Source organism: Pithys albifrons, chromosome 9 (assembly GCF_047495875.1).
Source record: "Pithys albifrons albifrons isolate INPA30051 chromosome 9, PitAlb_v1, whole genome shotgun sequence".
Taxonomy (NCBI): domain Eukaryota; kingdom Metazoa; phylum Chordata; class Aves; order Passeriformes; family Thamnophilidae; genus Pithys; species Pithys albifrons.
In genome coordinates this window covers 25,521,877-25,548,337 of record NC_092466.1, presented here as the reverse complement: position 1 = coordinate 25,548,337, position 26,461 = coordinate 25,521,877, and the positions used below count along the sequence as shown (strand labels likewise).

At 39.4% G+C, this 26,461-nt stretch overlaps 1 protein-coding gene across 8 annotated transcripts in view; it reads right to left on the bottom strand.

The window, feature by feature from the left end:
- Positions 1–26,461, bottom strand: part of ZMIZ1 (zinc finger MIZ-type containing 1) — a 345,896-nt gene that overhangs the window by 197,418 nt on the left and 122,017 nt on the right. The window lies entirely within an intron of this gene.

Below are 26,461 nucleotides of genomic sequence, written 5' to 3'. Positions count from 1 at the left end.
AGGTTCCCTCTTGCATGTAGCAATTTGTGTGGATCAGGACCCAGGATTAATGATTTGTAATGGCTTTCATGATGAAATAAAAATTCCCTCAGAAAAGACTGGTTAAATATGAAATATTTTTAAATACTATGGCTCCCTACCTCAAACACTGAAAGCTTCACAGGTCCAATAATTATCAGTACCAACATTTGCTCTTGAGTCAGTGACCAATTCAGAAGATTTCCAGTTCATTTCAGATGGAAACTCAGACTGCCAAAAAAATCCTATTTCTCACACATTTCTCAATTCCAAGATAAGGAATTTCCAAGATCTTAAAGTTCTTGTGTTATAAACAGAGAATTAAAACATATGAGAATAATCAAAACATATTCTAAACATGTTACCATCATTTATGATGTTGAAGTGCTAATGGAGTTAAATGTTAAAAAAATACTTCTTCAAATAAGAGAGCAGAATGCTGTTCATAATCTTATGCTTAATATGTCTGCCATTCATATGGAAGCATGTCACCCAGTCTTCTCTTCTTAAATCACTTCCATAACTTCAGTGTTGCAGATTTATTGGAAAATATAAATGGGAAGACAGTAGAAGAAACGAAAAATCATTCTTCAATTCTCAAAATGCTTTAAAATATATTATGTTTTATCCATCTCAGCAAGTTTTCCTTTTTCAAAACCTAAAGTGTGCATATTTTTTCAGACATCACTAATTGCCACTAGCACTGTGCAAACCTCCAAACTTCTGCAAGTTTGGGCCAGCTTCCAGAAGCTGACATATTTACCAGCATCTCTTTGGTCTAGAAATCCTGGAAGAGTTTCAATTCATCCCAGTTTCCAAACGGTCACAAATATTTCAAGAACAGTCTTTTCTTTGGCATTTCTCTTTCCTCTTTCCAAACAAACCGAGCAGGTCAGAGGCATGTGAAAAATGCTGTCAAATGCCTCTTGTACCTTCCTTAACCACCTAAAAAGGATCCATGTTTTGGATAAAGGTTTGCTTTCTGAAGAAGGATACACAATAGTAACCCATGACAAGCATTATGAATACTCTTTGCAAAAGTTTGCTCCCAAATGGGAGCACCTAAATCCAATCTTCCTAGAGTCACAAAATCTCGTTGCACTTGCACCTCTTACAGCAAAGGCCAGAACCTAGCAGAGGCAAACACTATATTATCTCATTTACAAAATAGACATATCTTTTTCCATATTTCCCTTATAGAAGTTATTGGAGCCAATAGCTGATTTGTAACCTTCTGTTAACCTTGCAACACTGCCACTGCACTGCAAGCAACTGGGTCTCGCTCTTCATCGATTTCAGCAAGAAGCAGGTTTTGCACAAGGATGCATTATATTCCCAAGACTAAAAAAGATTTATAAAACAAAACTTTGATAAAAATCAGCTCTTGAGAGCAGTTACAGGATAAACTCGCTGGTCTAAAAAACCCTAAGGCAACAAATAGGTTTAAAATCATGTTCAATACAATAACTACTGAGGCCAAAAAATTTTACTATGTCATGTCTAACTTCAATAGGCTTATGTTCCTACGCTTGGCCTCAACTACAGACCTCTTGTATTTCAGAAATTAGTGGATAGTCTTAACCAGCAATAATGCAAAAACTTTACTCCACAGAGATGAAATTTCAACAAAACAAGCTGCTTAAAAAAACCCCACAACACAGAGGCTTTTGCTGCCCATGACTCACAGGATTACTTTTTTTTTTCTTAACAGTCCACAAAAAATTCATGTCAGATTGCTGAAACATGTTCCCACTGAAAACCATCACTGGATCATCATTCTTCTGTAGCAATCTCAGCTCAAGGCTTAATATATGAAGTATCACAGACAGACCACTACCACAAAAGTCTATTCTGTCAGCAGCCCTGCTTTTGGTCTACCTTCATATGTCAAGCTGTCATTCATAGCAGGTCAGCAGCTGCTTGGTGAGCAGCTCTGCCAACCCTGCTGCAGCAGAACAGGCTTCCGAGAAAGGGACCAGACAGCTTGAGGTGAAACCAGCTCAGCCATCCCAAGACAAGCCACAATCCCTCATGAATCACAGACATTAGTCACGCTTACACAACACAAACACTTCGTATTTGAACAGCAGCGGTGCCTTGCTGGGGACAGCTGCATGCTAACTTTTACAAAGGTGCTCATTATAGTTCCCATTTCCTTTGTCTTTCAGACCTTGTAGTGCTTCCATGCCAGCCCCTTTTGAAAATTACACTTACTGCTTTCATGAAAGCTTTGGATTTTGCAATAAGGTGTGTTGTCTAAGCAACATTTGGGGCCTTTCCAAACAGCTGATGATAAGCTGAAAGTCAGAGTAGTTGCAATATGGCATAGCCACACTAATAGTGACAACAGCCCGTGATGACAAATGTTCTAAACCTGCATGTACTCCATAACACCGTAAGCTAATGACCAACCGTTTATTTATAAATATACCAAAAAACCCCCACCTATGCTTAAATTCTGGAAAGACAAGAAATGAAGTTATTACTTCTCCTTTAGACATAGGGACTGAATGGCTTCCCCAAGGTCTCACAGCTTTTGAAGAAGTATTTTGCTCGTGCCTTAAGCACAAAGACCCCTTTCCCAGTGGGATACCACAGGACATCCTGCTTTGCTGGACCTGGTCCCTGGAGTGCCACCACAGGAATCCCGCTTTGCTGGCTTTGGCAACTCGATCGGCAGTCCCTGCTGTCGAAGAACGGCTGCACCATGTGCTCTAATTTACTGGTTCTGGGAAAGTGAAAAATCCCAGGACTGTTCATAAGCCAATCAGCATCCTTGGTAGCACCACCTTCATATTTAATTATATTTAGGAAGTAATTATCAGCAAAGACCTTAGTCAATACCCTCACTTCTATTAGCAAAGTCATGCCCAAGGAACAAATAGGAACTGCATATGAATATTATCCTAAGCAATTTGAACCACACACACATTAAACTGTATTCATGTCAGGTATGTCTCTTTCTACTGTCTTCATTTTTCACTTTTTAAATTAGTGCATCACATGACATCTTTTAAAGGCTTCAACAAATTAAACAGCCTGACAGAAATATTACTGGAAAGGAGACTCTTAGCTGTATGCAAGAGCATAGATTTGACTTACATATTCATCCTTTCTGACATTATAAAACAATTAAAAAGTCATCTTTCTTATGGTATTTTGAATTAAAATGTTATTTTGTAATTAAAGAGTCAAGTCCTAGAATTAAGTGACTATCACCTGAAAATTTTAATTTCTCTCCCTCTTAAAAAATTTTCACTGCGTGTTAGTAGCAAAAAAGTTGAAAAACGTAATTTCAGTCTCCTGAATGGCATAAAAGAAAAACAAATAAAACACCACAAAACCACCAACAACCCAAAAGCACTCAAAAAACCACTCAAAAATACTCAAAAATTTGTTCAACAGGAAAAAATAAAGTCACCCTTTCTTTTCATTCTTTTCTAGAATAAAAATTTGTGACAGAGTTGCAACCAAAAGCAAGGTTTTCCTCCAGCTGACATGCAAATCCATGAAATATCTCCTATTATACTCTACAAAAGACAGAGCTGAACTCCCACAAATCAACCATGCTGCTCATCCAACTAAGTGCAGGGAGAGAGCTCAGTCTGTGGCCAGCCATCCTGGCAAACCCCTTGTGACACGTAGAGTTACACAACGTGCTCTCCTTCCACGCAGACCAGCAGCTTCTCCGCACGGCAGCATCTGCGAGTGGCCTGGATGTGAGTCAGTGAACTGGAAGGGAGAGTCTCCCACGTGAACTTCCTTTCCAGCGCTAACACAAGCATGAAGGGTATCAGTTCAAAATGAGAGGTGAACTGGAACAACAGTTTCATCACATGGAATAAGGCAGTTACTTTCCAGAGCAGCACAAGCTGTGCATGTTCGTGGGGTAACAGTTATCACATTGATTGGCCACTTCTGAATGACAAGCCTTCCCCCAAGGAAACAGATATTGTGACCACAACTAAAATACACAATTTATACAACAATGCCACAGAAACATCTCTAGTTTAATCAAAGAGAAAATACTGCAAATATTCATGTATTAAGGGTTTTTGCATTTTAGAATGCATTTGCAAAATTTTTCAAGAACTACACAGTCACAACATTCATTTAGTTGAATATATAGCAAATTTCAGTTTAGGTTTTAGGGGTTTTTTTGCTGCTAGGAAGACAACAGAGTGAAGGAACCTTTTTTCTGCTGAGTGGGCACTAGAGCAAGGTTAAAAAGAAATCCCTATCTTCATCGAAGGTTACTGTTCCAGAAAAGAACCCTTTTATCCTTATTTCTATTATTTGTTTTACAATAATATCTAAAAAATCCTTTGCCAGATACAAAAGCAAACTGCAACAAGCCTTCTCCCAGGAGAGATTTATAATCTAATAACAGGATATGGCATAGGTGAAGAGACTTATCCAAGGTCACATAGTAGATATACACCACAAATAAGAATGTCAATATTTCCTGACATTCTTTCTAGTCCCTCACCATCTAATTCACATTGCCTCCCCACACCTTTGATGACAAACAAGCAAAGAACCTATTTAGGGTGGCAGGAGGTGCGGGACGTGATTCTTCATATGACTATGAGTCTATTTTGCTGATTAAATAATTCCTTAAAAGGAATGGTTACAAGTACAGCGTTTATTTGCTATTACCACAAAATCAGTACAAGTTAAATCAATAAATTTAATTTCTCAACAGACATACGTAAAACCCCTTTTATTTAAAGATTGATTCTTTAAAATAGAAAAACATACACCAACCTTTCCCTTGTGATATTTGTAGCTGCTAATTTTCAACAGACCCTTTTTGAGGAGATCTAAAGCATTAAAAACAAACTTAACTATCTTCCTTCCCTGCCTGCCTTTGTTTACCATGTAAATTGCCACCCACACACTTTTCCATATAGAGCACAGTGGGGTACTATTCATCAGCACAGAGCTTCAGCAAATGCAGCTCCTGTCCCCAGCAGCAATAAGGTTGTGCCTAAGTTCACTCTTAGTTATATAAATTTATCTGGGGGTAACAGGAAAAAGAGGTCTGGTAAGAGTCATCAGGATAATCTGACTTACACCTAATGGACTTCAGGGTGGGGGATGTAGGGAGAGACAGAACAGAAAACACAGAGAGAATAGATCATTTTTAGAAAAGCAATTTTAACCCACGAATTTACACTTTACTGGAGTTCCTTTTCTTCATGACACACACAACTTACATGCTATACTATGCATCCAAAACGGTGTCAATGAAAAATAGGCCCCAAATCCTGAACTATGTAGGTTTAAACTCTTCAAAACAACAAAAATTGTTGACAAATATTTGAGGGATCTTATCTTTAAGAATATTATTTTTTCCTTTCAAAAGCCTTAACAAATGCTATGCAACCTAAAAATCCATTTATGAAGTGCTGTCCTACCACTGTACACTCAGTGAAGGCACACAATGTTTCTCAATAAGCATCAATGTTCGTATTTTTACTCCCTCAACACCCATCTGTGCGCCTGCAAGCCGGAGATTTGTCATATGGGAAAGGAGCTCCAGGAGCAGCTCACTGCTCTCCCCTTTCTGCAAGAGCTACAGCAGAGGAGGTAGGGAAACCTTCACATGTCTCAGTCTTCCTCTGGGTAAAGCATTGCCAGCCTCTAGAGAACAGAAACTGTGAGGTCTCTACATTGCTGTACATTATAGACTGTGGAGGAAAAACCAGAAACACACACATTTGAGCTTTGCACTGGGAGAAATATTTTATTCTAAGACCTCAATGCAAGGTTACAGCAAAGGAAGACAGGAACCAAAAAGAAAAACACAAAAACCCCCAAACAACAACAAAACCAAAAAAAACACCAAGGAAAGAGAAAAGAGAAACAGAAACAAAATGTTCTAGCATTCCCATCTGCCATTTGTCTCCTTTTAGAGATCCACATGGACACACATACAAAATCAAAACCTATACTTTCCATCACAAGACAAGAAAATACATGTACAGACACATATGTAGCACTGTGTGTGCACATTTATTAAAGTTATGTTCTTGCATTTACAGAGTAAGAAAAAACCCAACCTTGATTTAAAACCTACAAAAACTTAATGCGAAGTGTACGCCTGAGGATTTTCAAGTATCACTTCTCCAGTTACATCAGTAATAACTTTTGTAATTTTGAATTTCCATGATGGGGGTATCCCTTGCAGGTTTCAATTAGTAGCCTTTACTGTCTCAAAGTCTTTACTTTAATCTAATTTTTTCTTCCCTCCAGTGAAATGTTTTGCCATTAAGCAAAATGGAGGATTAGGAATAATCACAATTAATGGAGCAAATGTTTGTATAATGAAATCATACTTGTATCAGCAGACTAAGCGAGAGACTCAAAATAGCCTTTCTCCACTCCTGATTTTAGACTGTGCAGCCTCAGATATTACAGGAAAACAATCTGGAGCAAAAGATTACCCTCTGGCTCCTGATCTGGCATTGCTTTTACTAAGGACAAACAGAAGTGACACTACCTCAAGTGACATGTTAGGCAAGCTTAGAACTCCTTCCCTTAAAAAGGTTTTGGGGAATATGGATTTTTAAGATGTCTGACTACTAAATTCATTAGCCACCAAACTTCTTGGAAATGAAGTTTCCCGTCGTTTAGATACCATATTATTTCTGGGAGACTGCAGTGTGCTTTTAGGTCTCCTTTTTGTAACATCTTTTAATATCTATTTCTGACTATTCTTGTCTCAAAATGTCTTATGCTAAGCACCAGAACGGACTAATCTGTCAGATTAGACTGTTGGCCCATAGCCAAAATTTCACAGACAGGATACAACAGCAATGGCCACCTTCTCACTTAGATGTAGAGAGTTACATAGGAGATACCAAATGAGACTGCAACCACTGAAAAATTTCAGTGCTCCCTCCAAACCACTCTTCAATTATTCCCAAAGATTAGCTTTGCCTCCAAAGTGGCATCCCCTGCATACAGTGTCTAAGCAGGAAGCTGCAGAGACTGCTCTAATGCCCACGGGGGAAGAAGTGAAGAAAGGTTGGTTCTTATTGAGACTTTAATGCTGTTCTTTTCATTAAGAATCAGTCCTTCCAGAATGGATGGAAAACAGCCTGCGCTGGAAGTATCAGTATCTAGTAAGAGATTTTTTTGTAGTGCCAAGATAACCATCTCTGTATGAAAGAAGCTGTGTTTGGGAGTTTGAATGTTAAAATAAAGATATTAATTTTGAAGGGAAGGAAAAGTCAATAAAAAGCAAATTCAATCATCTTCAAAAGAATTCGATGCACAGCTCAGAAAGCACTGGCAGAAGATAGGTACCTTTACTGCAGTACGAAGACAAATGAAAATACAAATTGAAAAGGGCAACTTGCTTTCTCAGAAACTTTACTGAGAGTCCTAGAGGCCTTTGTGGCCACCTAGTCAGAAATTAGCAAGCTTCAATACAGCTTGCTACCACTTAAATTTTAAAACATACTCTAGCAGTCTATCTTTAGAGGTTAAACACAAACAGTTTTTAATAGTTAATTTCTGATACTTTGATAGACTAGTAACGTGCAATATTGTAAATATGGCTAAGTAGTACTTCCAAGAATCCTCCTGGATTTCTCTTGTGAAGAGTCTCTGTCATTTCATTTCTATCCTTTCCCTGCAAGTGACTGGGTAGCCAACCCAAAACACTTCAATTGAACAACACGGTGTGTGTACTTCTCTCGATTTTACTTGTCTGCCCACTTAAGTGAGACCACTGAACACTGTTTTTATATAAAGATCAGAGCATACCATGTTTATTTAAAAAAAAAATTATAACCAGGAAGGACTTCAGAGCAAAAAACCCCTCCTCTTCCATTCTCTTACTTCCCCAATGCCCGAATGATGGCTTAGTATGTAATTTCTTCTTACTGCATTTTCCCAGGAGCTGGAAGGCATGGTATACACTTGGGGCTCTATTTTTCACATACTAAAAAACTCCAAAAAATTTAAGATAACATGTGTGTGCACACACGCATGCAGCATGCATTTTTTTACTCCTTAAACTATTTTAAATTGTTTTTCTATGAAGCCCCCAAAACACATCTAGCTTTAGTTTACTTCTGTCAACATACATGTACAATGCATGTATTCAATGTAATATGTCTTGTGAGAGTAGAGTTTGCTTATATTTTCACTTAGGACATTGTATCCCATGAGAAGTACAGAAACCAGGACTGATAATTCTGGAGATGAGTACTAGGTTACACTGCACAGAGTTAGGGTGCCCACAAAGGTAAGGTCTAGACCTTCTCTCTCCCAAATTCTGACAAATTTGCACCTGAAGCTTTGGCTTGGACCCAATATATTCTAACTGGTAGCAAAAAAGTCCAACTTGCACACTAAGAATACTCACAGATATTCAGCAGAAGGGTTAGAACATAGACACACTGACAAAATGAGATCTTTGACTGCTCTGCATTGAGGTTTACCCCAGAGAACATGTGGGAAGGCAGCAGTCTGCAACTGACCCACCATCACCACCCCTCACACACAGCCCTGGGCAGGCAGGCCAACAAGGCAGCTGGCTCCTCTGAGCCCCTTAGCCTAGTGAAACCGCTGAGCAAAGTAAATAGCCAGCACCCAAGAGCTCTTCCACCAGGAAGGAAACCCAGATGCAAACCATCCCATGGTTCCCATAACCTAGCACACAAAGGTTTCTGTTCCATCCTTCATGCACTGCAGTCCTCATGCAACTTCCATAACAAAGGACTTCAGAGCATTTAAAGAAAAAGTAAGAAAGCAAGAGGGTCTCTAGGGACATCAACTATAAAACTGACTCGTAATAAAATTAGTTCTCTCAGCTATACACACCAGTTTCTTTGGCCAACATTGTGTGCCACACCACTATGAATTATTTTTATGGATGAATAGTGTTTTATAGTTCAAGTCTTCTGAAAAACCCACTGAGTCAAATTGTTCAGTGCAAACAGGTTCTTTCAAAATTTCTGGCCATGTTATGGCTGATGCTTCTTGAATGGTCCAACTAAAAGGTTCATCATTCATAAATACACACTAAAGAGGTTAAAGAGGTTATAAATCCATTTGTAATGGAAGTTTTGGGGCTGCTTATCTTTTCTATGTGTTGTTTTCTTACTTCAAGTGTGTGATTGGACACAAAATAAGGAGTTTCTATTGCTACTCTGACTTCATTGCCAGCAGAGAAAGAACAGCAGCCACACTTGCCTATTCTTCAATTGCCCTTCTCTCTCCTTTATGAAAAAACTCAAATCCAAAAATATACTTCAATATACAATTTCAGGAAAGCCTCTTCAGCTTGGATCTGTGGGACTGCCTCAGTCACTGACACTGTAACAAAGAAACTCTACTTACCCATGTACTTCAGCAAGTAACATGACCCTAAGAATAATTTTATACTCTCATTTAGTTAATATTTTTGCATTACTCAACAGCTTTTACCTACCTAGAGCATATTCTCAAGCACACGCACACAACAATGTGTTGTTAATTACTCTGTTGGTGGGAAAGCCTGTCAGGTTTCTTACCTTTTATTTTTAGCCACATCAAAGTACTTTTGCCCAAATCTGAACTGGGGAGCAGGGAGCGTAACTTCTATTAATCAATCAGCGATGGCAGTGGTGGTGCACTCTAGTTTTTCATTCTGACTGCAAAGCAAAATTAAAAGCTATATTTTGCAAATTTACGCATTATAGATTGTAGCGGCAGCTGGTGGACTGCTGCTGAGACAGACCGTCTTTTCCCTTCCAGTCCCCTGTGACCGAGATAGAAGAATTACAGGACAGCACTAGCAGCTGCTGCTGCTGCCCCAGAAGCAGCAAGCCAAGGTCTCTGGAAAAATAATTGGGGATGCGGGGGAAGGGAAGAAGGGGGACAAAGAAGTTGGGGAGGGGAAGGCATTGCCAAGGCTGGCTGCACAAAGAACACACTGCACCTTGCCCTCAAAAGAAACAATTGAGCTGGTTTAGGCTTCCTTCAGTAGACACAAGTCTCTTAAACCATTATGAGACTTGAAAACACTAACAATTTTTGATAAGGACTTGGAGAGAATTAAGAAAGAGTGAGAAAAGGCAATATTCCTCCCAGTGATTGCAGCAGTTTGATCTTGAACCCTCTAAAAATAAAGGGTAGCACAATAAGCAACACTCTTCCTTGCAGCTTTTGAAAAGCTTTAAGACAGACTCATTCTACAGAGCACTCTACCATAGCACAGGCACAGTCTACAAGTCAATTCATGCCCTGTCTGTCTCTTGTAAAATGGGGGTAATCAAATCCTTTCTCTCTCTCTCTCTCTCTCTCACACACACACAGTCATGCAGATAAATAATTAATGACTTCAAGAAATAATGTGCAAACACTGAAGACCACTTATTTTTAGATAGATTTGAAAGTTAAACTAGTGAGAATTATGCCCATCCGCAAAAAAACTGCTCAGTGAAAAAATCATCTTGCTTCTGTATTTGGTCACCTAAGCAGTGGCTCAGTGCAGGCAAGCAATGCCCATCTATGCTACGCAGCATCCTAAATAAAAAGCTCATCTCAACAGCGCTAAAAAACACAAATATGCAGACTGGCCAAACAACATCTGCCCACATCTGAAAACTTGAAGTTCACCCCAAAGCTTTCATGTTTCCCGATAGATCTGCTGAGTTCAAGCTGACCTCTGGGTCTTTGCTGCCCCACTGAACAACACACCTCCCTCCCTCCCTGTGAGTGAAGAGCACCCCTTGCAACAGTGACTTCCAGTTTAAACAGAAGGAACCTGTGACTGCTCATTTTCAAGAAAGATAATCTGTTAGACACAAACCCTACGAGGGTCAGGCATGTGTGTCTTGCTGTTCATTCCACCAACAGACCTCAATGCAAGATACTAGTTGGTCCACTGGGTGCTGCTTTATTTTCGCAGCAGTGGCAAAGATTTCAGTTTAATCACAAAACAGATTATTTGAAGAAAACATTCAGCTATTTCAAAAGAAAAAACAAAACACCACTGCCACCACGACAGATAGACCTTTCTATGCTCTGTTCAGAAAGAGTGATTAGAAAGACACACATTTGTAGTTTTACTCCTGTAGGAGAGAATATGCTTAATCTTAAATACATAGTTTATCTTTCATTTGGAGGGAATGAAAAAAAAACAAACCCACATAAACAAAATAAAATATTGAATCATCTTTGAATTGATCTCATACACACAAGCCAAGAAAAGTTTAAGGTCAGAAGAAAGTACTGCTGACTCAGTTTTCATCGGTTTGGTTTTGCTGTGTATCAGAATCCCTTTCAAGATAAGCCCAGAACTCTGTATACAAAACCAGCACCATTACAAGCAGACACAGCCTTCTCTCCATGTTAGAATTTCACATTCGTTCTGGGAAGCTAAGTCAGTGATTCCTAGCTGAAGAACCAGCTTTTGATATATCATCAACTTCCTGAAGAACATTTCAGTTTATTGAGCAGGAGTTTTCAGACTCTCATCTCATTTGATAGCATTATACCTTACATTTTTTTAAATCTTTTTGAAAACCATAGTTAAAACATTGACATGCCTGCAGAAGACATTTCCTAAAAAACTAACTACAGGTATCAGCTACTAAGATTACCAAGGACTGAACCTGTTAAAATGCTTTTGAAAAAAAAAATCGTTCCTCCTTGGCATATTAGATCCTACATTGTTTCGAAATCCAGAGAGTATTGAGTCAAAGTAGTTGTACATGTGTCTGAGATTAAATCCACCACCACTTCAATTTTTAATGCATATAGGAAAGAACTCTCAGCAACATCAAACCTTTTCTGCTGCTAGAAATGCTTCACAATTTATCCCCCAATCCCTACTCTTCAGGCCACACTACCTAAAAAGCTACCTTATGTTGTAGCAGTGATACTGGTCTTATAATGCTCACTATGCAATTTTCCTCAAATTTTATTTCTCTGGTCATCTATGAAATTAAGAAGTCCAAGTTCACTAAAAGCCATACCTAGATAACAGAAAAATCAGTGTTTACTCCATTCCAAGTCCTGAAGCACGAGAAACTACCTCGCCAAAAACATGGCCAGCATGACAGAATAGCAGAATGGGTGATGTTTGTGCCCACTGCCTCTTGTCCTGTCGCTGGGCACCACTAAAGAGTCCCTGGCTCCATATTCTTTGCACTCTCCCTTCATGTATTTTTATACACGTATGAGATCCCACCTGAGCCTCCTCTTCTCCAAGCCTAACAGCTTCAGCTCTCTCAGCCTTTCCTTATATGTGACATGCTTCAGCACCTACAGCACCTTCATCGCCCTTTGTTGGACCCTCTATAGTATATCCATGTCTTACTTGTACTGAGAAGCCCAGCACCGGAGACTGCACTCCCAAGTGTGACCTCACCAGTACTGAAGGAAGGGGAAACCTGCTGACAATGCTGTGCCTGATTCAGTCTGGGATATCGTTGCCCTTGTTCTTTGCATTAAGGGCACAGAGTCAACTCATTTTTAACTTGAGGTCCACTAGGATCCTCAAGTCCTTCTCTCATTTCTCCACAATGTCCAAGTTATTCCAGATGGCAGCAGGACCCTGTGGTGTTAACACCATTCATCCCAGTCTGTGTCACCCTCGCTGAGGGTACACTCTGCTCTGTCACACAGATCACTAATGGAGATGCTGAACAGCTTGAAGGCAGGGAGACCCCTGCAGAGAGACCTTGACAAAATAAAGGACTGAGCAATCACCAACCATACAAAGTTCAACAAGGGAAAGTGTTGGATTCTGCAACTGGGATGGGGTAACCCTGGATGTTTGCACAGACTGAGGAATGAGATGCTGGAAAGTAGTGCCGGGAAAGGGACCTGAGGGTCCTGGTCAAGAGCAAGTTGAACATGAGTCAGCAGTGCCCTGGCAGCCAGGAGAGCCAACCGTGTCCTGTGGGCATCAGGCAAATTATCGCCAGCTGGTTCAAGGAGGGGATTGTCCCGCTCTGCTCTGCGGTGGCCTCACCTGTAATACTGTGTGCAGTTTTGGGCACCACAATATAAGAAAGACATTGAGCTCTTAGGGAGTGTCCAAAGGAAGACAACGAAAATGGTGAAAGACCTTGAGAGGAAGCCGTGTGAGGAGTGGCTGAGGGCACTTGGTCTGTTCAGCTTGGAGAAGAGGAAACTGAGGAGAGAGAGATGTCATTGCAGTTACAACTTCCTTGTGAGTGGAAGAGAAGGGGCAGACGCTGATCTCTTCTCTGTGGGGACCAGTGACAGGATCTGAGGGAATGGCCTGAAGTTGTGTCAGGGGAGGTTCAGGTTGGATATTAGAAAAAGGTTCTTCACCCAGAGTGTAGTCAGGCACTGGAACAGGCTCCCCAGGGAAGTGGTCATAGTGTCAAGGCTGACAGAGCTCAAGAAGCATTTGGATGATCCTCTCAGGCACCTGGTGTGACTCTTGGGGACAGTCCTGTGCAGGCCTAAGAGTTGGACTTGATGATCCTTGTGTGTCCCTTCCAACTCAGCAGAGTCTGTGATTCTGTGATTAGAGTCAGTATTGAACCCCGGGGTACACTGCTAGTTACTGTCCTCCAAATAGACCTGGTGCTATTGCACTAGCATTCCTTCCAGCAGGCAGAGCTGAGGGAGGCCAAAATAATGGCCTAGAAATCAAATTACACTTTTATTCCCACTAGGGTCTTTGCAGATCAGAGTTGAACAGTGTAACAGTAAGGTACAGCTGGAAATAGCTGTTTCCTAGCCGGTCATGTTCTATCAAAGAAAAAAAAAAACAAAACAAAACAAAACAAATCCTTACATAATGACTAGTCCCAACTAGCCACACTGACATTTAACTCTAGGATAAGCATTTTTTTACAAGTTATGCCGGCTCTTACTCAGCTTTTATTCCTAGGGCAAGAAAATGGGTAAGGTTCAAAGAAACAGAATAAATACACACAGTAATACTGAGATAGATTTTCAAACTAAAGGTTTTAGTCAAAGCACCATTTTCTCTTAGAAAAAAAATATTTTGACCTCTGTCTTCTGTACAGTTTGACTTCAGATCTCTTGTATCCATATATTACAAGAAAAAGTTCAGTCATGGCTTCAAGGTGATACAGTGATGATAAAGACTAGAGCATACATTCAGCTTTCATTTCAGTTTAGAGCAGTGAAAGAGAAGACAGCTGAGGACAAGAACAAGGGTTAAATTACAGGAGAGCCTTCACCATCCTCCTAAAAGTCTAGGGCAGGATTTTTTCCATAATTCATGAGGAAGGATTTAGAGAGTGGCTTGGCTCACTGCCACAAGACAACCAAGGCATGTGGCCTCAGAAGTCCCAGCATTGCACACACAGAAAAGAAGAATCAAGAGAAACCGGCAAACAGGGTATAATGACAACCTGCACCCAGAGAAGCACATTTCTGGTAGTGATATTATGTGTCTCTATACTGAAAATATAAGCTAAGGCAAGCCTCTCCCTAAGCAGCAGTTCTCTCAATGACATCACAGACACTCAAATGTTATCTGAAGTTACTCATCTCAGTGACTATACTGTCTCTCTCTCTCCTCCCTCCTTTTTGACCCAAAGCTATTTTTGAACTCGACTTTCTTTCAGTCTCTCCTGTAAGAATGAAGCCTTTGATTTTTCTACCGTTTGGGATCATGATGGGGAGGTGGGCACCGTCCACTGTTCTTTGTGCATGAATGCTTTTTGCTCTTATAGCATCTCTGTCACATACATTTATTTACCCACAGTTCAACTGTTTCATTTATTTAAAAGATCACCTGTATATTTCTTCCCCTCTCTTGACTGGGAGACCTCACAACATCGAAACTTAAATGAACCACCTACTTCATGAAAATTAATTCAGCAGATGTTTCTCCTTTGCAGTAAGTTACCTCAGTGTAAGTGGTTTTACACCTACTAAATATAAACACATATGGAGGTATTTAAGGTATTCTGTCATTCACACCACTTTTGAAGTCTGAGAAGTCTAAAGTTCAAGAACATGAAAAGTTTATTTTGAAGATAGCATGGCCTTACAACACATACATTTTCGTAAGACACCTGAAACCACAGACTGTGCCTGTACTTTGTGTTTCATAAACACACGTACAGCTTCTACACTCGAGCTATTACTTCACATTTCATACAAGGAACAGTAGAAATATGACACCTGGGCTCACACATTTAGCCTGAAGCTTCAGGCTGATAGTATGCTTTGTGTGGGTATGTGTGCTTGCACACTGACAGAAAAGGAATCCACTGCAAGCTTACAGAAGTCAGAAAGCAGACAAACTGCAAAGTACAGCATCTCCAATAGAGAGTAATTACAGCTACAAATATTCTGGTAGCTTGCATGCATAGTACATTCCCATCACAAATAGTAAATTTGGTTTGGGTGTATTCATATCCACAAAGATAAATATACCAGCTACAGAAAACAAAGGCAAAACTTTCCCCAAAATGTTATCACAGGTATATTCACCACTATCAAAACTCAATCTAATCCACTAAACTGCTTGCAGAAGTCCAGCTATATTTTTGCAATGAAACGAGCAAATTTAGTGAATATCTACAATGCTGCACCACACTGCGGATGAAAGGAATAAACATTGAAATGAAACTGCACTGCAAACCCTATGTCTAAAATATCTTCAGTTCATCACTAAGATTCATTCTGAGCAAAGAATTTTCACTCTACAAAGAAATGGAAAGTGAATCTGATATCAGTTCAACTTTAAATAAACACTGGTAATACTTAAAAATACTTTGAAAATGGCTATTAAAGGTTCTATTTTTGCCAGACCTATTATTGAGGTTCCATACTGAGGAGCATAATAACTTGCTGGATGATTACTTTATTGTGTAATTATTCAGAGCATATTACATACACCATCTCATGAGATGATGTCGATTGTCCTACAATCTTCCTATTTTCCAGACCAGCCATTAGAAGAAGTTAGAGGCACGGTTTGGTCTGGCAAGTTTCTGGATCAAAACCATAGCTGGCAATGCTTTAAACTGATAGCAATCAAAAGAAGTCACAACAGCAATAGCCAAGGACACTGAAGACTGTACTCCAGATGTTTGCCATCAGTGAACTGGAAGGAAAACAGGCTTTAGCTGTGTACCACCAGTGAGAGCAGTACGATTATTTCAACTGAGAAAAGCAGATGCTGAATTATCTAAAACTTAGTGCAAAATGTTTTGCAGTGTCAGCAAATACATTGAAAAGGCAGTTCAAGTGGCATAGTAACATAACTGTCAGGCCACTGTGTATTCCTAGTATGCATAAACTGCAGTGAATACCTGATATACAGTGTACACTTGACAAACAACGAAGATCTCTCCCATCCTCAGCTTCGTGGTATTGCTCATTGCTGCGCCATGATAACAAGCATATGTCCCTTACTTAGGAAAAGAAGTCCCAGTGTTACTTTATTTAACAAAACAGCTGAAATAAAGCATTCTTCATAAGCTCATAGCCTTATGGGTTCATACATACTTCCTCAAGAACAAATCTATTAGTTGTTGTGCCACATTAGAAGGAAAAATGTGAGAAATTTATTTTTATCCACAAGTTTCTGGAGAGCTAGTACACAGATGTACATTTCTTGTACTTACATATGTAATCAATATTTTCTGTAAAATGACAGCTCATAGGAGTAATTGCTAACTGCACAGATTGGCAGAGACACACTCTGAAGAGTGTGTTCTTTGTCCACGGACATTTTTCAGGAAAGCCCACTGCCTTAAGCTTGAAAAAAACACCACCCACTGTCCACAGCCGTATTTAACCTGCTGATCTGCCCCCACAGGCTCCTACCAAGCAAGAAAATTCTCCCATTTGTGTAGCCAATGTTTCTCTACAAATGTGTCTTTCACCATTCCCTAGTAAGATGTTAAGGTTATTTTTGGAAATACCTGTAAAAACAACTTCCAGTATCCTCCGAACTCTTTTCAAGCACTGGTATGCAGCAGTCAAGCACACCTCTTGCCCCTGAGACTTTTCTAAGAATTCCCATCACATGGAATGCAGCAAGAAGAAATTGGCCCATATTCTAGACTAGAGGAAAACACATTCTTTGAATAAGCAAACTGACGTTGGGGTTGCCCCCTTGACCACTTTTGACCAAAGAAAGATCACAGGCATGCATCCCATTTGTATGATGGCCACTTCATTGATAGAAAGATTACCAACCCCGAACCAACCAGTATGTCACCATTGCCATTCCCACCACTGAAAGTTAGACATAATCTCAATTCCACTTGCCTTCAGTGATCCCTTTTTATTATTATTGTTTTTGTTCTTAACAAATGTTCACATCACCCCAAAGACAAGGGAAGACTCACATGGTGAAATTTGCTGCCTATCAGCCAGCTAGGCTACTTTTGTGATTATATATTTCTTGCAGAAAGAATGATCCAAAGCTACTATTTACATGTTTAAACTAAGCGAGCTCAGTTTGTCTCTAATGGTGCACAGAGTAATCATGTGAACTATCTAGCTAGCAGATTGGAATGGCAGCAACTTCTGCCAAAGGCAGCAATGAGCTGCTGAGAACACATGCTTTCCACAGCCTAATATCTCTCTCTAAATTCAACCGGAGCTGTATGAACAATGAGTACATTTGAAAAGAGGTATCAAAATCATTATGATGGGCCACACACATGAATTTAGAAGGAATTTCTAAGGCATAAAGGGAAGAGAAGCATCCATCTCCCTTGGTGCATTCAATTGCAAGGGTGCACCTGCCTCTTTGTAAGGTTAGCTTTAGGAATCTGCTCTGGAAAACACTCCTCTTGGGACTGAGCATTTTCCAACATTCTGGATACCCGCTGACATCTGCCACAAAAGTCAAATACTTGGGTTTATGGTTATCTGCCAGTTCCTCTGATTCAAACAGAAAAAAACCCAACCCTCAGTACGCTTTCTCCACTTATATCATCTGCTATTTGAGCCATCTATATCTATTACTCCCCTTCCCTTACCCTCTCAGTGGTTGTTGATCATGCAAGTCGTGCATAGGTGATAGAGTGGACAAAGAGAGGGAACACTGGTGAAGTATGTGTAATTTTTTTTAAACCCCTAATCTACATATTTGCAGAGGCAAAGACACAGAGATTATATGATTCACCCTTGACATTCTGCCAGATAACTTCAATCCTGTAAAGTGCCCCCTAATGACCTGAATATAATACCATGGTGTTACAGTGTCATTTAAATACTGCAGGATTCTTCCTTTGGCAGTGCAGTCTGCAGAGTTAATATGTAATGTACAGGATTATACTGCCACTAAAATATTACTTAGTACTGCTGAAATTTCAAATTAATTCTGGGAGCTAAATCATTATTCAGCTCTGCCTTTGCAGAGATACAGTCCCCTGGTTGTTTTAATAACTGTGATTTTAGAACTAGAATGTTGTTACTGTCTCTTTGAGGCCTGCTCAAAAAGAGAAGTGGCCTCTAAACTGTCAAGCAAGTTAATGCGGTGATGCATGGATATTTGTGACTAAAAAAACAATTTGAAAAAAATGGACTACATATTAAGAAAGTTCATTGTGATGTGGCTGATAAATCATTTTATTATTTCATAATAAATGAAGAGGCTAGCCCAGTTTTCACTATATTTATATACATACATACTCCTATGTTCCCATCCACCACCATCCTCCTCCACAGACAAAAGATTTCTTAGTAATTGAGGAGACAAATTCTTGCTGAAGTAAATAGCACAACTGCTGGTAACTGACGAAACTGATCTATGCCAGTTGAGGATGCGGCTTTCAAGTAATTCTGAGCTCTAGTTTTTTCACACCTAAATAAACAAACTTGAACTTTTTACCGCTCTGGGTTTCTTCTTCCTGTATAATTCCTGTTACTAGTGAGTATCCTGTACCTTTAGGAAACTACAGCACTGCAACACTAAGATGGGCCAGTCCTCGACACTGTACAACAGTCAATGAACAAACAAACTTGCTAACAGATAAAGGGGAAGACAAAAGACAGTGGGTGGGTTAATGATAAAAACAAGTTTCTCTAGTCTAAAATTTTGCGCGTGTTTGCCATTAACATTGCATTCAGATTAGTTTCTGTTTCCCAGTTAAAATACCAGGCTGCTCACTTCTACAATGAAGGTTCTTAAATCCAGGTATACCATAATAAGTGTGGTAAAAAAAGTGTGGTAAAATGAGGAACAAGATAGGGCAAAACACGGGGGCTGAAAACAACTTACAGTAGTGAGTTTAAATTTGGAATAATCAAACCTTCTCCTTATTAAAACTGTTACCCTACTTCCTCATTCATTAATATTGTCCTTGTTTATGCTTGCAGCCAGGCCAAAGATTTTTCCCCTCCCTCAAAATATAATTTCCTGGTATTGACAGACATGTTCTAGTGCTGCATGTGTGTATGTCTACATGGCACACTGCAGGCAGAGGCAAGCCTTCTTGGCCACCATCCAAGCCAGCTGTAAATGAGCCAGCTCCAAACTGGAAGCTGTGTAAGCACAATTAGCACAGCAGTAAGCCTGATCTAACACATCCTGCCAAGAGACCGAGCTTATTAGCTCGAGCTCAACACAATGCTAACGATGGATATGGGGCTTCTGGTTTGGCTCCACACAGAATAGGGCAGCTGAAGATGAGCAGCTCAAGCTCTCTCTGCCCATGAGACATGGTGTAAGGACACCTTGTTTTGGGCTGTATCCCTCTACTGCAAGCACTGTTAGTTTCCCTCTACATCAACTTCCAATATGCTCTGACAGCAAACCAACACAATTGGAGCACTGTGAGCAGATAGAGGGAAGGCGGGGGGGGGGGGGGGGGGGGGGGTATCCAGGTGAGAACTTCAGATGCAGTATAGGAAAAAAGGCACCAGACAAGTGTTTGGCACCAGAATGGCCAAAGGTTTGAGGGAAAGGCAGAGCAAAGACTGCAAGACCCTTGTGGTAGTTTTAGCTAGGCCTCAAGTTAGCAGGCTCAGAGAATCTACGTAGATTAGGAGAGACAGGTATCACCTGACTTAAGCAACCAAAGAAATATTTCATACCAGATGACGCAAACCTGAGACAGGTAGGAGGAGTTTCTGGGTTCCATCGTGTCTGCAGCGGAGGCAGGACATGCTGCTGCCGTCCTGGGCTTTGCTCCTGCCGCCACTACATCATATTTTGTATTAGTTTCAGGGAAGTAGAAACATTTTATTGTTAGGCTCTCTCTTTTGCCTTGCTGGGTGTCTTTTTGAGTATTTTATGAATCTAGAGTAATGAAATCTGGTTTTGGTGGGAGGCAGAAAATTGTTGTTATATCTTACTTGTGTGTGTGTTATATTGTAGTTTCTTTTAATTTTCTCTTTTCTGTATAAATATATATAGTTAGTTTAAGCATAAACTGGTTTGGGTTTCTAGGGGTTTTTTTTCCTTTCTCCCTTTTTCTCACTGGGGGGGAAGGGAGGCTTTGATTGGGCAGTTGGCATTTTGTCAGCTGAACCCAAGACAACCCTACACACTGATAAAGAGCACTCCACCTCCAGCCTCTCAGTTTCTATCAGGTCCAGGGCAATAACGACCAAAACACTCACATTACCATAATGTACATGTTAAATGGACTCTCTGCACAGGCAGGCATCCATCTCACCAACCCATGAAGAAGCCACCCTGCTTGGCAGACATTAGAACAGTCCAAAAGAGGAATGTGCTCACAAAAGGAAATCTGTTACCAAACTGGGACCTGAGAAAACAATGTTCCTTTGATGCCACAGTTTGTATTAAAGAAGCAGTGATAGTCTAGTGGTCGGCAAGAGTATGTAAGAGAAACTTACAGATTCAGAGCTGAATGAGACAAAACTCTGAGAGCAGCAGTGAAAATCATCTTAGGGGAAAAAACGGTGTGTGGTAAGAAGAGCACACAAAGAGACTGGGAATGTTTACATACAAAAAGATAGTAATAAAACAGTCATTGCTAACCTGTATTTAGCAGCAACCAACCTACAGAAGTTAGTGAACTTTTGCCCACCCAGTAACAGAGCACATGGGCAAGATGAAATTCTATTATCCCATTCAAAGGAAACAAAAGAGAAGAACACCTTATCCAACACATCATTATTTTGTTGAGTTCTGTCAACAGACCATTGCTGTGGCAAACAGTGTTTTCAAAGGGGGTGTTCATGCCGGTTTTCTTTTTCCTCCCACTCCACTGTAAAGGAGTATTTTTAGTTTTCAGTTGTTTGAGCTTTCCACTGTATGGGACAGGTACAAACAACAGAGAGAAGGGACCCCACAAAGTGTGGTGGACACACTTCATATATTCATATTCTGCAAATTAATTAGGTTTCTTTTGACTTGAGAGATCTTTAGATTGCATTGTGTACATGGAGGTTTTCCATGATTTGTTAGCTTAAAATCTTGTCTTTGAAAAGCCTTAGTTTGATCTGTGGTGGAGATATATATTCTCTACTATTTCATCAGAGTACAGGTAGTTTAAGTACCTGTCCCTGACCATCAGTTCAGGCTATGCACTACTGGCATTTCACACAGTATTTCTCACACTGGTAACACAGATCTCAGTCATACATCTCTTTACGATTGAGGGCAGCATTTAAATCACTGATTCTGGCTTACAAGGAATTTTTTTCCTCCCTATCCCTTCATAAATTTCTGAAAACATGAGTAATTAATCATACCATGTTAAGAGACATTAACTAAAGAAAAATTGAGAGCTGAGATTACACTTGCACTGTTCTTTTGTCTGGAAAAGGAAATAACTTTCTTTTCCTACTCCAAAGCCTGAAAAAGAAAGCTATGCTGACAGAAATATCAAGGCCTTAATGTGTGAAAAAAGAGTTATACCTTGACCTTACTAACTTCAATAAGTGTAAAGAGAACTCAGTTAAACACTATTCAGTATGAAACATATTTTAAAATCCTCAACACTATTATTATTATTCCAAGTTAATTTAACCTTATTTAAAATTTGTCAGCACTTTAAAAATACATACATAATCAACTGTTGACAGATTGTTCTGAAACACACACCTAATATACCTAAAATATACAACATATATATATGTGCAAGCTGTATAGGTCAAAATAACCATTCAGCCCTTTTCCTTACACATGTTTTCTGTGAGAAGATCCAAAATCTTGCCTTGTAAAGCAGCTGATCTAAAATATCCTAAAGGAACATATTTTTAAGTCAGACAAAAACACTGAGGAGTTAAACAAGATTAAGGGAGAAAGGGAGGGTAGAGAAGTAAAATATTTGCTAGTTAGCTATGAATACGTTTGTATTGAACAAAAATAAATATTCAATCTGCGTATTATTTCTTTTGGAAAGACTTCTTTGCAGAGAGGAATGCAAACTAGCATCCTTTATAAGGCCATAAGAATCCTGTCCGTATCACCATAAAGAAGGTCTATTACAAAATACAGCAATCTCCCACGCGGTCACATGATAAACAGAACACTTAAATACTGATTTTATTTGGTGTCCCTTCAAAGCAATAGTTATTTTAAAAAAAAAATCAGAAGCAATCTGGCAAAGCAAGTACCTTAGACTAAAATGCCTGTTTACACTCAGTATGTGAACATTGCTTTTTGTTTTGACAAAAGAAAACAAAGAGAGTCTGCAATGTGTCTGCAGAATGATGTTCTATTTTTAACCAATACTGTCCTGCCATGATCAATTCATCCAGATAGAGAAACCTTCATTAAAAATATAATTTATTTTGGTTGTTTTTCACTATGCTGAAGTGACATCTTTACCAACCACTGTCAAAGGCCATTAGGAACTCAGAGCTTTTGAGAACAAATTTCAAGGATGATTCCCACTGGCCTGCCTAAACAAGTTTCTTTATAAAGGCTTGGGAATCCTTAAACAGCAAGGAGAAAAACCAAATGGCATGAAAAGTATTATACCTAGATATACATATTATCATTACAAAATTATAGAAAGTCTTCGCACTGTGTCATAAAGACACATAAGCAACAAACCAGTGAAATATACCAAGGAATAAGACACAACATTGGAACATATCCACAAAAAAAAAAGAAAAGAAAAAGGAAGCTGGTGTGTAGTTGTGTCCTTTTTCACCTGAAACTTGAGGTGCTACAGCATTTTACTAAAAAGTACAACACTGATGACAACTCAAGCAAGAAGTTACCTAGATTTTACTCAGTTATCTATGTGTTCACTTGAAAAAAACCCACCACATATACAAGAAGAAAATACTCAGCTTACAACACAGTTTGCCTTTTGAGTCTCAGCTTACTTTTATAAAAGATCACTTACAAAAATATCCGAGAATTTATATTCAAGCTTATCTTTGAAACTGTTTTCTCCCACATAATAGACTCCAATAGTTTCAAAACAACTTCTCATCTTCATCCCACTCCCTCTCAATCAACTGCTCTAGTTACAGGTGAGTAGGTACCACCGTTCTAGACAAAATCAATGCAGAAGACTGATCAATTACCATAGTGTATTATGCCATTCATGTCACAGGATCTGAGAATTTTCTACCAATAATCACTAGGTAAGCAGGGGTGAAAAAAATGGTCTCTCCATGCCCCCTTCCCCTGCCTCCCAGTACTGACATGACATGAAACAGAGCACCCAGAAAACAGTGGGAACGCTACCAGGTCAGCTGACGACCTTCAGACTTCAAGCACATCTCACTTTAGCCTTACAGATTTGAAATTGCAGAAATGTAAACAGAAGCGACTCAAATTTCAGTAGCCCAGATGGCAATTGTACCCCAACTGTCTACCTCTACAGCATGGGAGCACTTTCAAAAGTACCACTACAACCAGTTCTTCCCATCCTCTTTTAGACTATGAGATGCCCATATTATCTTACATCTATTTCTGTCAACAAAACAGAGATAATTTCCCTTCCTCAAACCTCCAGCCTTTCTTCCTAGCATGTCTTTGCCTTATTCTTCCTACCCTAACACCTCTACAGCTATTCAACTGATGATTTTGCTCCTCTTCCTTCTTTCCCTTCTTGTGTTATCCAACATTTTTGTTGCTGTGTCCAAACAAGTATGCACGGTACCCACAGAACTCAGCCAATATGGCATCTATGAATGTCAGACACGACATAATTGATTGAAACAAAACATAAGACTTACTTTAAAGTAAATGATTCTACACTTCATACACTTTCACATTAGGGGAATATCATTTTATAACTAGTAATGCTTAAAGACAACATTCAAAAGGTTTGGAAGGGGAGAGGAAGGAACAAAGACCTGTCAATGTGCAGAACCCAAGTTCTGGCTCAATTCCAGATCTATCAAGGCTTCTCCTCAGTGTGAGAACTGAGAGCCTGAAGTTGGGAAGGAAAAAAATTCTACTGTTTCATACTTAAAAGTTCTAAAACAAACTATGTTGTCTTTTTGTAACTTCTGATGCCATAAACAGTCTGACTCAGCAACAAGCCCTTCTTGATATGGTTATTTACCTCCCACTGACCATATCCTGAGCAGCCTCATGGAATAAATGGCCACATTGCCAGGGTGATTTTTCACAGAGGCAATCTAGAAGAAGCAGTTCCTATCTCTAGCCACTTGTTACCAGCTCCTATCGCTCTGCCCTCTCCCCATCCCTCCCAATAGTGTTAGGACAGCTTTATGGTACTGTAGAGAATGGAGCTGGTTAAGCTAAAAATAGTTCATTCATCCTCCCCCCTCCCTTCCCATTTTTGCCAGGTTATTTTTAAAACAGATTAGTTCTTTGCCCTTGTTCAACAGGCAGCACAGCTGAAAGGGGAAGGAAGGAGAAGATGATGCACTTCTGGGAGCCCTGGGGTGTAACAGGGACTGCAGGCTCCCTTCAGCCCCCCTTTCCACCAAGACATAACATACCCATGGCATTACAGACAGAGTCCTCATAATCCCAGTCTGAGCTGGTGTTTGCAAAGTCTGAAAAGGAGCATGTACTATTGCTACAGTTAGAAAGAAGAGGTTTGCATAATCTTAACCCTCATCTCCTAGGAGCCATAACTAATTCTGTGCTTTTCTGATTTGACTTGGGGATTCTACATCAGGATTTAGGAAATGGCTCTTCACTGCAGCCTCATTTGAGTACCCATCTTTTGTTTGCATCACTCTAGCTTGCAAGATGACAGCTATCAAATCAGATTACTGAATTCCACTCACAGTGATGCATGCCAAAAGCAAATCATTAAGATCATCCAAATAACAGAGTTAGGTTTAATATGTAGGTAAAAACAATTCTAGAAAAAAATCAGCAATTAAAATATTGGTAAATATCATTTAACTTTAAAAAACAGATTAATTCTTAAAATTCTCTGGATTGATCAATAAAAATTCTTCTGATTTCCTAAAAAAATCCCACACATTTAAATTGTAATGAACTTAGGCTGCCAAAACCTAAAAAAAATTTAAAAAATTAAAAAAAGGGTTGTGGGGGGAAGAATATAATAATTTTTTTAAAAATCCTCCGAACTCCCACTGTTCTTTCTGTGTGTTTATGAAGCCTCCGGAAATACCATGGCAAACATTCCAGCTCTACAGCAGCGAGACCACATGACCCAAAGGCACAGCAAGGGACTTTCTTTCCCAACTTTCCTCACAGATCAGAAAATTGATTTTTACTTTATTTTTGAAAACCAGGATCCAAGTCTTGGGAAATCTCCAGGAAATTTTTGAGAACACAGTTTTAAAACATGAGTGTTTCTTGATGTGGTGGGTTTTAGTGTTGTGTTTTCTTTTTGTTAACTATTTGCTGCATTTCTCTGCCTGTACATATTATTTTCTTAGTATCTAAGACCAGCATCTTAGACTTATATTCAGGGGATATAAAATCCAGTGTACTCTTTAAGGCATCTCTAAAAACTATTAGCAATGTCCTCTAAGTCTTCTATTAGAGTTAAAATCAGTACTGCCGTATTTCTTAATTTAGTCAACATCTTTTCCTGGAAAAAATTATGGAACTTAAAACTTCTCTTCCTTTTTGTCTTCCAGGATTATTTAAGTTAAAACTACTAATGAAAGGATTTATGCAAATAAACTTTGCTAAATACTATCAATAAAAACACTCAAAATGTGAACCTGAATCACCACCTCACATTTTTCCAAACAATCATGTGTAAGTACTTGGAAGTAATTGTTTAAAATGTAACAGTATGGATGAATCATAATGTAATAGGTAAATATAAGTTGAAATTTGTGATAGTCTGAAAGGGAAATAGAAGAAAGCATCACTACAAGAAGGATAACAGTCCTGCAGTACAAATGCACAGCAAATGGCAGGCACACACCACTAACTTGCTTTGTAGCCATGTCAGAAATGATTTTAATTATCAGAGGAAAAAGAAGGATGGCATTTCTGCTGGAAGCAAGTTTTACACTTTAGTCTTTCCTCTCCCCTCTCTTTCAGCCTATAAATATTAGTCTTACACATTTTTCTCCCATACAGCTCTTGAAAAGGTTGAGTTATTCAAGGCTGAGAGCA